Genomic DNA, 10,911 nt, shown 5'->3' on the forward strand with positions numbered 1-10,911 from the left:
AGGACAACAAAGTCAAGGTATTGGAGTGGCCATCACAAATCCCTAACCTCAATCCTATAGAACATTTGTTGGCAGAACTGAAAAAGTGTGCGCGAGCAAGGAGGCCTACAAAACCTGACTCAGTTACACCAGCTCTGTCAGGAGGAATGGGCCAAAATGCACCCAACTTATTGTGGGAAGCTTGTGGAAGTCTAGCCAAAACGTTTAAACTATTTAAAGGCAATGCTACCAAATACTAATTGAGTGTATGTAAACTTCTGACCCACTGAGAATGTGATGAATGAAATAAAAGCTGAAATAAATAATTCTCTCTGCTGTTATTCTGACATTTCACCTTCTTAAAATAAAGTGGTGATCCTAACTGACCTAAAACCGGGACTTTTAACTAGGATTACATGTCAGGACTGAGTTTAATGTATTTGGCTAAGGTGTATGTAAACTTCTGACTTCAACTGTATGTTATAATGATTGAAGTCATAGTTATATAATGTCATGTGATGGTTATGGGATAGAATAAGAGTGAATTCCCCTTGGATTATCACTGAAAAGTGTTAAATAAACTATCCTGGTTAAACGTACAAAATTATGAACACGGTGAAGTTCAGGTGATTTAAGAGTGGCCATAAATTGTTGTAATTCAGTTCAGCCGGAGGTCAATGTGTCTAAAACTATGCACAACTAGTTTAGCTGTCTGTTTTCCATTAGTCTGTATTCCTCACCCTTCTTCATCCCTCTTTTCACCTCGTTCCATGTCTCTGTTCTATATTTTAACACTTTTGTCTCTCCTACTTTCACTCAGTCTTTAATTTTTGCTGTGTGTTTCACACATTTGTTTAGAGGGTTAACATTTTAAATATGATAAAAACACATTCTCAGTATATTTGTCAGCAGCTACAATACATCAATATATACAGTACCATTCAAAAGTTTGGACATACCTATTCATTCCAGGGTGTTCCTTTATTTTTACTAATAGTGAAGACATCAAAACTATGAAATAACACACATGGAATCATGTAGGAAGCAAAAAGTAGCCACCCTTTGCCTTGATGACAGCTTTGCACACTCTTGGCATTCGCTCAACCAGCTTCATGAAGTAGTCACCTGGAATGCATTTATATTAACAGGTGTGCCTTGTTAAAAGTACATTTGAGGAATTTATTTATTTCTTAATGCGTTTGAGCCAATCAGTTGTGTTGTGACAAGGTAGGGGTGGTATACAGAAGATAGCCCTATTTGGTTAAAGACCAAGTCAATATTATGGCAAGAACATCTCAAATAAGCAAAGAGAAATGACAGTCCAAATCATTACTTTAATACAAGAAAGTCAGACAATCCGCAAAATTTCAAGAACATTGAACATTTCTTCAAGTGCAGTTGCAAAAACTGTCAAGTGCTATCGTGAAACTGGTTCTCATGAGGACCGCCACAAGAAAGGAAGACCCAGAGTTACCTCTGCTGCAGAGGATAAGTTCATTATAGTTGCCACTCTCAGAAATGTCAGCCAAAATAAATGCTTTACCGAGTTCAAGTAACAGACACATCTCAACATTCAACATCAACTGTTCAGAGGAGACTGCATGAATCAGGCCTTCATGGTCAAATTGCTGCCAAGAAACCACTACTAAAGGACACCAATAAGTTGAAAAGACTTGCTTAGGCCAAAAAACACAAGACATGGACATTAGACCGGTGGAAATCTGTCCTTTGGTCTGAATCTAAATTTTAGATGTTTGGTTCCAACCGTCGTGTTTTTGTGACAGTGAGAAGCAGAGGAGATGAACGGATGATCTCCACATGTGTTGTTCACACTGTGAAGCATGGATGAGGAGATATTATGGTGTGGGGGTGCTTTGCTGGTTACACTGTCAGTTATTTATTTAGAATTCAAGGCACCACTTAACCAGCATGGCTACCACAGCATTCTGCAGCGATTCACCATCCCATCTGGTTTGCGCTTAGTGGGACTATCATTTATTTTTCAACAATGACACAACACACCTCCAGGCTGTGTAAGGGCTATTTATGAGTGAAGGAAAAGCAGCCAAAAAGTTCTCAGCATATGTGGGAACTCCTTCAAGACTGTTGGAAAAGCATTCCAGGGGAAGCTGGTTGATAGAATGCCAAAAGTGTGCTAAGCTGTCATCAAGGCAAAGGGTGGCTACTTTGAATAATATAAAATATATTTTGATTTGATTAACACTTTTCTTGTGATGACATGATATGTGTTATTTCATAGTTTTGATGTCCTCACTATCATTCTACAATGTAGAAAATAGTCAAAGAAAGAAAAACCCTTGAATAAGTAGGTGTGTCCAAACTTTTGACTGGTACTGTAACATTCAACTAGTTACAGGCTTTGGTTTATCCTTTTATATTTAGAGTTTGGACGTCAGCACATCGTGCACACCGATTGGTGTCACCTTGTTAGTCAGTATGTGTTACACCTGTGCTGGTTTGGCATCTTGTTAATGGTTAGGCATTTCACCTGCGCTGGCCCAGGTGCTATTGAAGAGTGGCTGGCCCAGTGCTCCAGTTGTCTTGAGTGATGTGGAGGGTTAGCATCTTTAGTTTGTTCTCCGTATTTGATTTTTAGGCAAACAATCATTTATCTGATCTTCCCTGTTGTTTTGCTGCACTTTGTGATTTGCTTCCTGTCTTTAAGTTTGGAGTGAGTTTTAATTGTGTTTTCCTGTTCTTTGGCAAATTTAGTGGGTGCTCATGGTGGGTGTCTTTTAGGTCCCAGTTTATTTGTTCCCCTTTCTGTTAGTGACAATTTGTACATTTTTTTGCTGGGGAACTAGAGATATAACATATCTGTATGTATTGGTCTGCCTACAGGATTTGTATTTATTTTTATTTTACCTTTATTTTACTAGGCAAGTCAGTTAAGAACAATTTCTTATTTTCAATGACGGCCTAGTGGGTTAACTGCCTGTTCAGGGGCAGAACGACAGATTTGTACCTTGTCAGCTCGGGGATTTGAACTTGCAACCTTTCGGTTATTAGTCCAACACTAACCACTAGGCTATCCTAGTAATATTATTATTACTATTATTATTAAATGTACATAATGGAGAATGGATTTTATTTCAATGTACCAATATGTGGAACAAATCAATTTAGGCCCAATGTACAGAATATATACAAAAGTATGTGGACACCTGTTCAAATAAGTGGATTAAGCTATTTCAGGCACACCCATTACTGACAGGTGTACAAAATAAAGCACACAGACATGCAATCTCCATAGACAAACATTGGCTGTAGAATGGCCTTACTGAAGAGCTCAGTGACTTTCAACGTGGCACTGTCATAGGACGCCACCTTTCCAACAAGTGAGTTCATAACATTTCTGCCCTGCTAGAGCTGTCCCAGTTAACTGTAAGTGCTGTTATTGTGAAGTAGAAACGTCTATGAGCAACAACAGCTCAGCCACGAAGTGGAAGGCCACACAAGCTCACAGAACAGGACCGCTGAGTGCTGAAGAGCGTAGCACGTAAAAATTGTCTGTCCTTGGTTGCAACACTGACTTCCAAACTGCCTCTGGAAGCAACGTCCTTCCGTACAAGAACTGTTCTTTGGGAGCTTCATGAAATAGGTTTTCTTGGCCGAGTAGCTGCACACAAGCCTAAAGTCACCATGCACAATGCAAAGTATCAGCTGGAGTGGTGTAAAGCGCTCCGCCATTGGACTCTGGAGCAGTGGAAACACGTTCATTTGGTGTGAAGAATCACGCTTCACCATCTGGCAGTCCGTCGGACGAATCTGGGTTTGGGGGATGCCAGGAGAACGCTACCTGCTCGAATGCATAGTGCCAACTGTAAAGTTTGTTGGAGGGGGAATAATGGTCTGGGGTTGTTTTTCATGGTACGGGCTAGGCCCCTTAGTTCCAGTGAAGGGAAATCTTAATGCTACAGCATACAATGCCATTATAGATGATTCTGTGCTTCAAACTTTGTTGAAACAGTTTGGGGAAGGCCCTTTCCTGTTTAAGAATGACAATGCCCCATGCACAAAGTGAGGTCCATACAGAAATGGTTTGTCGAGATCAGTGTGGAAGAACTTGACTGGCCTGCACAGAGCCCTGACCTCAACCCCATCGAATAGCTTTGGGATGAATTAGAATGCTGACTATGAGCCAGGCCTAATCGCCCAACATCAGTGCCCGACCTCACTAATGTGCTTGTGGCTGAATGGAAGCAAGTCCCCACAGCAATGTTACAAAATCTAGTGGAAAGCCTTACCAGAAGAGTGGAGGCTGTTATAGCAGCAAAGGGGGGACCAACTCCATATTAATGCCCATGATTTTGGAATGAGATGCTTGAAGAGCAGTTATCCACATAATTTTGTCCAGTGTATTTCTAGCAGAGGAGGCTGGTGAGGAGGATCCATGGGATGGCTGGAATGGAGTAAATGGAATGGAGTCAAACGTGGTTTCCATATGTTTGATGTTCCATTCATCAAATTAAATAAACTTTTATTTGTCACACAGGTGTAGACCTTACAGTGAAATGCTTACTTACAAGCCCTTAACCAGCAATGCAGTTTTAAGAAAATGGAATTAAGAAAATATTTACCCCCTCTACCGGTACAAGTCAATGTGTGGGGTTACAGGTTGGTCGAGGGGGTGGGGGTCAATGAAAATAGTCTGGGTGGCCATTTGATTAATTGTTCAGCAGTCTTATGGCTTGGGGTATTATGTAGGTATTACAGACTCGGTCAGGGAGAGGTTGAAAATGTCAGTGAAGACACTTGCCAGTTGGTCGTGCATGCTTTGAGTACACATACTTGTAATCCGTCTGGCCCCGCGACCTTGTGAATGTTGACCTGTTTAAAGGTCTTGCTCACATCGGCTACGGAGAGCGTGATCACACAGTCGTCCGGAACAGCTGGTGCTCTCATGCATGCTTCAGTTTTGCTTGCCTAGAAGCGAGCATAAAAGGCATTTAGCTCATCTGGTAGGCTCGCGTCACTGGGCAGCACGCAGCTGGGTTTCCCTTTGTAGTCTGTAATAGTTTGCAAGCCCTGCCACATCCAACGAACGTCAGAGCTGGTGTAGTAGGATTCCATCTTTATCCTGTGTTGACGCTTTGTCTGTTTGATGGTTCATCTGAGGGCATAGCGATTTCTTATAAGCTTCCGGATTAGTGTCCCTCTCCTTGAAAGCCATAGCTCTCGCCTTTAGCATGGTGCGGTTGTTGCCTGTAATTTATGGCTTCTGGTTTGGATATGTACGTACGGTCACTGTGGGGATGACATCATCGATGCACTTATTGATGAAGCCGGTGACTGAGGTGGTCTACTGCTCAATACCATTGGATGATTCCTGGAACATATTCCAGTCTGTGCTAGCAAAACAGTCCTGTAGCGTAGCATTCACATCATCGCGTCATGGTGCTTCCTGCTTTAAGCTTTTGCTTGTAAGCAGGAATCAGGAGGATAGAATTATGGTCCAATTTTCCAAATGGAGGGCAAGGGAGAGCTTTGTACACGTCTCTGTGTGTGGATTTTTTTTAAATTTAATTTTTTTTAAATGTCACCTTTATTTAACCAGGTAGGCTAGTTGAGAACAAGTTTTCATTTGCAACTGCGACCTGGCCAAGATAAAGCATTGCAGTGTGAACAGACAACACAGAGTTACACATGGAGTAAACCATTAACAATTCAATAACACAGTAGAAAAAAAAGAGAGTCTATATACATTGTGTGCAAAAGGCATGAGGAGGTAGGCGAATAATTGATCAGATGGTCATGTACAGGTAGAGGTATTGGTGTGCAAAAGAGCAGAAAAGTAAATAAATATAAACAGTATGGGGATGAGGTAGGTAAAATTGGGTGGACTATTTACCGATAGACTATGTACAGCTGCAGCGATCGGTTAGCTGCTCAGATAGCAGATGTTTGAAGTTGGTGAGGGAGATAAAAGTCTCCAACTTCAGCGATTTTTGCAATTCATTCCAGTCACAGGCAGCAGAGAACTGGAACGAAAGGAGGCCAAATGAGGTGTTGGCTTTAGGGATGATCAGTGAGATACACCTGCTGGAGCGCGTGCTATGGGTGGGTGTTGCCATCGTGACCAGTGAACTGAGATAAGGCGGAGCTTTACCTAGCATGGACTTGTAGATGACCTGGAGCCAGTGGGTCTGGCGACGAATATGTAGCGAGGGCCAGCCGACTAGAGCATACAGGTCGCAGTGGTGGGTGGTATAAGGTGCTTTAGTAACAAAACGGATGGCACTGTGATAAACTGCATCCAGTTTGCTGAGTAGAGTATTGAAAGCTATTTTGTAGATGACAGGATCGGTAGGATAGTCAGTTTTACTAGGGTAAGTTTGGCGGCGTGAGTGAAGGAGGCTTTGTTGCGGAATAGAAAGCCGATTCTAGATTTGATTTTAGATTGGAGATGTTTGATATGAGTCTGGAAGGAGAGTTTACAGTCTAGCCAGACACCTAGGTACTTATAGATGTCCACATATTCTAGGTCAGAACCATCCAGGGTGGTGATGCTAGTCGGGCGTGCGGGTGCAGGCGGTGAACGGTTGAAAAGCATGCATTTGGTTTTAATAGCGTTTAAGAGCAGTTGGAGGCCACGGAAGGAGTGTTGTATGGCATTGAAAGGTGGTCTGGAGTTTTTTTCCTCTGGTTGCACATGTGACATTCTGATAGAAATGAGGTAAAACCGATTTAAGTTTATCTGCAATAAAGCCCCCGGCCACTAAGAGTGCGGCTTGAGCATTTTTTGGTTTGTTTATGGGCTTATACAGCTCGTTGAGAGCGGTCTTAGTGTCAGCATCGGTTTGTGATGGTAAATATACGGCTACGAAAAATATAGATAACTGTCTTGGTAGATAGTGTTGTCTACAGCTTATCATGAGGTACTCTACCTCAGGCGAGCAATACCTCAAGATTACCTAAATATTAGCTGACATACAGCTGCACGTTGGCTAATAGAACGGATGGTAGAGTCGGGTTACCCACTCACTGACAAAATCTGCGCCCCCTGTATTTCCTTTTCTTCGTGTGAAGGACAGGGATTTGGGCTGTGTCTGGGAGCAAGATTATATCCTTCGTGTCAGACTCATTAAAGAAATAATCTTTGTCCAGTTTGAGGTGAGTAATCGCTGTTCTGATATCCAGAATCTCTTTTCAGTCATAAAAGACAGTAGCATCAACATTATGTACAAAATAAGTTACAAATAATGCGAAAAAAACACACAAAATAGCACAAGTTGTTCGGAGACGGTAAAACGGCAACCATTCCCTACATCGCCATTCAACAAAAGCTGACAAGGTAAAACAGGAGGTTGTTTACCACAGTAACAGTCGGTTCCCAGTGGTCAGTTTGTTCCTATTCCCTTCCTCAGCCTGAATCTCATTCAGACACATAATGCTGTTATGGCTGATGGGTAGTCTAAACAGTCTGTGTCCGTGCTGTGCTGCTGCACTGCTGCTTTCCCTGAGAGCAGATGTGATGTCTTTTTGTGCTTGTGTGATGATGTGTACTGGCCTATGTTGTGATGTGATTCAGTTGAGAGATGCTATAATAGGTTGCAGCCAACCGGCACCAGACAAACAAAAACTATAAATAGATTAATAATAAATGTGATAATAATATCAATTATTAAAAAATGTCGGATTCTTCCCTCAAATCAATTTGTGTGCCTTTCTAATGTTTGAACAATGTACGGTTCAATAAAGGAAAACAAACAAACAAAATGTAAAAACAACATGCAAATGAAAAACAACTAAACAAAATAGATTGAAAACAAATAGTTTTCAGTATTTCCCAATTAAAAAAGTCAATTTAAATTGAATTCCCAACCAACCCAAATCTGCATAGGTAAACTGAGAAAAAGACAGAGCAGGGTAATGCTATCTCACATTGTTGTTAAATTAGCTCTTGCCAGTGGGAGATAGCATGTGACAAATTGACCAGAGTTTTGGGCTTGGCCCCACGCAGTCTGGCAGTGGATCTTTCCAGCTGCGCAATGTCCAAGTACATAAGCAACCAACATCTGCAAAGGGCAATACCCGGTTCAAACCAACTCCTTAGAATAGTTTATTTGCCTGCTGTTAATGCAGCCATAACAATCTGCCTCTCTTGATAAGATAAGGAAATGCTAGGGCTACAATCCAGCAGGAGGAGGGATGGGCAAACCGGTAGGATCCTGCCAAGAATATAATTTAAAACAATAACAACATGAACCCAAAGAGACTTGACCTGTACATAGCTCCAAAACATTTGCATTTAATTGCCCACTTCAGATTGGGCACATGTATTACATAAATCATTATCCACAAGCTTCATTTTGAGCCTTGGCTCTGGGTAAAATAAAACCTTTGAGTAAATTTGAAATTAATAAGTTGATAGGCAAGTCTCTTACAAGAGGTAAAGATATTGCCCCATATCGTGGTCCAATCCCATTCAAACCCTGCACTTTGTAGGTCCTTCTCCATAACAAGTATATGTTTTATATTATGAGTTACTAACCTATCATACAATGAGGACACCACTGGACATGAAAGTGAATTCAATAAAGATTGGGAGTTTGGTTTGGTGTCCCATGGCACACCGTAGGTTTTCGATGCTGTACGGAGTCTGAGATAATAAAAAAACATAATACAAAAAACAGGAAGAACCAGGGAGAGAATATGACTTTCAGATCTTGAAAGGAAAGAAGCCCTTGCATGTTGAAGATGACCTTCACTACCTTGCTGAGATCATGAGGGAATGTAAAGGGCATTAAGCCAGATAAAATAAAATTGTTGTTCCAAAAAGGTGATGACTCATTAAATTGCAAGTTGTGCCCAGATAATTATTGATTTGGTACCAAACAGTTTTTTATAATAGATCCCATAAAAGATTAGGACGTTTTTTTGCTTTATCCCAGAAGAAGGAAGGTCCTGAATTTTAATTGGATGTGACTTGACTTCCTTTATTTTCCACTAAGACATATCAGATGAAGAGTCAAGACAAATAATAGTAGAGTTTAAAGAAGGGTAAAGAGAGCCCTCCAAACCTTTTGGGATGTTGTAAGGCGGAGAGACTAATTCCAGGACATTTCCCATTCCAAATGAAATGTCTCACCAAGATTCTGTATCTACAGTGCATTCAGAAAGTATTCAGACACCTTCCATTTTTCCATATTTTGTTATTCTAAAATGGATTTTATAAAAATGTTCCTCATCAATCTACACACAATACCCCATAATGACAAAGCAAGGTTTTTAGATAAAAAATCAAATCAGAAATACCTTACTTACATCATTATCCAGACCCTTTGCTATGAGACTTGAAATTGGACTCAGGTGCATCCTGTTTCCATTGATCCTCCTTGAGATGTAACCATTCCTTCCACCCCTCCTATCACCCTTCCTTCCACCCCTCCTATCACCCTTCCTTCCACCCCTCCTATAACCTTTCCTTCCACCATTCCTATCACCCCTCCTCTATACTGCAGTGTCTCCCACCACCATGCCGGCCATAATGAACCTGCTCTTCAACACCATGTTCACCAACACCACCATCTCCTTCTCCCTGGTGCTGCTCCTGGTCAGAGTGCTCTCCTTCCTGGTGGGGGTCGGGGGTCATCTGCTTATGTGGCTGGTGCTGATGTGTAACCCACGGCGACGCTCCAAGCCCAGCTCCGTGCTGCTCCTCAACCTGAGCCTGGCCAACCTGGGCACCCTGCTTACCCTGCCCTGCATCCCTCTAAGCGACAGCTTCCAGGACTAGGAGCTAGGGGACCGTATCTGTGTGCTGCCGCGCTTCATCACCTCCCTGACGGCCGGAGTGCATATACAGTATTTATATTTTATATTTAGTCTGGAAACCTTGTCGATGTTCAGGTACCGCATAGTGGCCCCACCTGCTAGAACACCCACCAGCCCCACTGAAGTGGAAGTATAGGAATTATGGAATTACACGACTTATCTACACTCAGTTGTACCCACCTCCGCTATATATTCTCCTCTCTCCTGCTCTTCTGGTGCCGGCATCGTGGCAGTGATCTCGCTAGTCTCTGTCACCATGGCTATTCCCCACCTATATCCATTTTTACGGTGGGTGTATGTAGTCTGTGGCTGGGTTTCCTGGTGCCAGCCTTCCTGGTCTACTACGTGGCTCCACTCCTTTGCATTGCCCTCAACTCTGGACTCATCATCAACCAACTCATTTGCTGCCGGGGCACGATGACTGCAGACCGCCGCAACAAGAAGGCCACAGCGCTCCTGATCCTCTCTACGCTGTTCTTCGCCATCATCTGGCTGCCTTAATACAGCCTGGAATTCGTCAACGTCAGCTCTGCTGCCTCGCCTATCAGCCAACAATCATTCAGGCGTGAAGGGGTCTCCCGTTGCCCTTTTCCTACCTCAACTCGTCTGCTTCCCCGACACATAGGAGTCTCTACTCTGGGAGGTGGCGTCTCTGTCGGACATCATGTTGGTGTGTTTAGCGCCCTGCTGAAACCCACCCCTCTCCTTCCTGTTGTCTTGCCCAGCGGTGCGTCAGCTCCATGCCCTCCTACCGTCAGAGGAAATGCTTGGGAAGCCTGCACCCACGTATCACCCCAGCGATGCCACCACGTTTTCCTCCTGGCACACCTTGCCACTCAGGCTGATGCAGTGAGATGAGCACATACACACACACAATGCAATTACACAACCGATTTTGATTACATACATGCTTACACAGTTTGTGGCACGATTACTTTTCTTCTAACAGGCGATACCTTGTAGCCTACATATGTCACTGTGTGTGTGTTTGAGACACTTTAAACAGAAGAGTTAAAGCATCATAAATGTGATGTGTCATAAATGCAGAGTCTTAGAATCTTAGATTTCCAATCACGTTGCAATTGTCACTTAGCAACTCAGACTCCTCACACAGGGAGGAGAGGCTAGGTAGGG

At 42.7% G+C, this 10,911-nt stretch overlaps 1 pseudogene; it reads left to right on the top strand.

The window, feature by feature from the left end:
• The first annotated feature begins 9,478 nt into the window (after positions 1 to 9,478).
• On the top strand, positions 9,479 to 10,630 carry LOC139386760 (QRFP-like peptide receptor; annotated as a pseudogene).
• The last annotated feature ends 281 nt before the right edge of the window (positions 10,631 to 10,911 follow it).

Source organism: Oncorhynchus clarkii, chromosome 28 (genome assembly GCF_045791955.1).
Source record: "Oncorhynchus clarkii lewisi isolate Uvic-CL-2024 chromosome 28, UVic_Ocla_1.0, whole genome shotgun sequence".
NCBI lineage: Eukaryota > Metazoa > Chordata > Actinopteri > Salmoniformes > Salmonidae > Oncorhynchus > Oncorhynchus clarkii.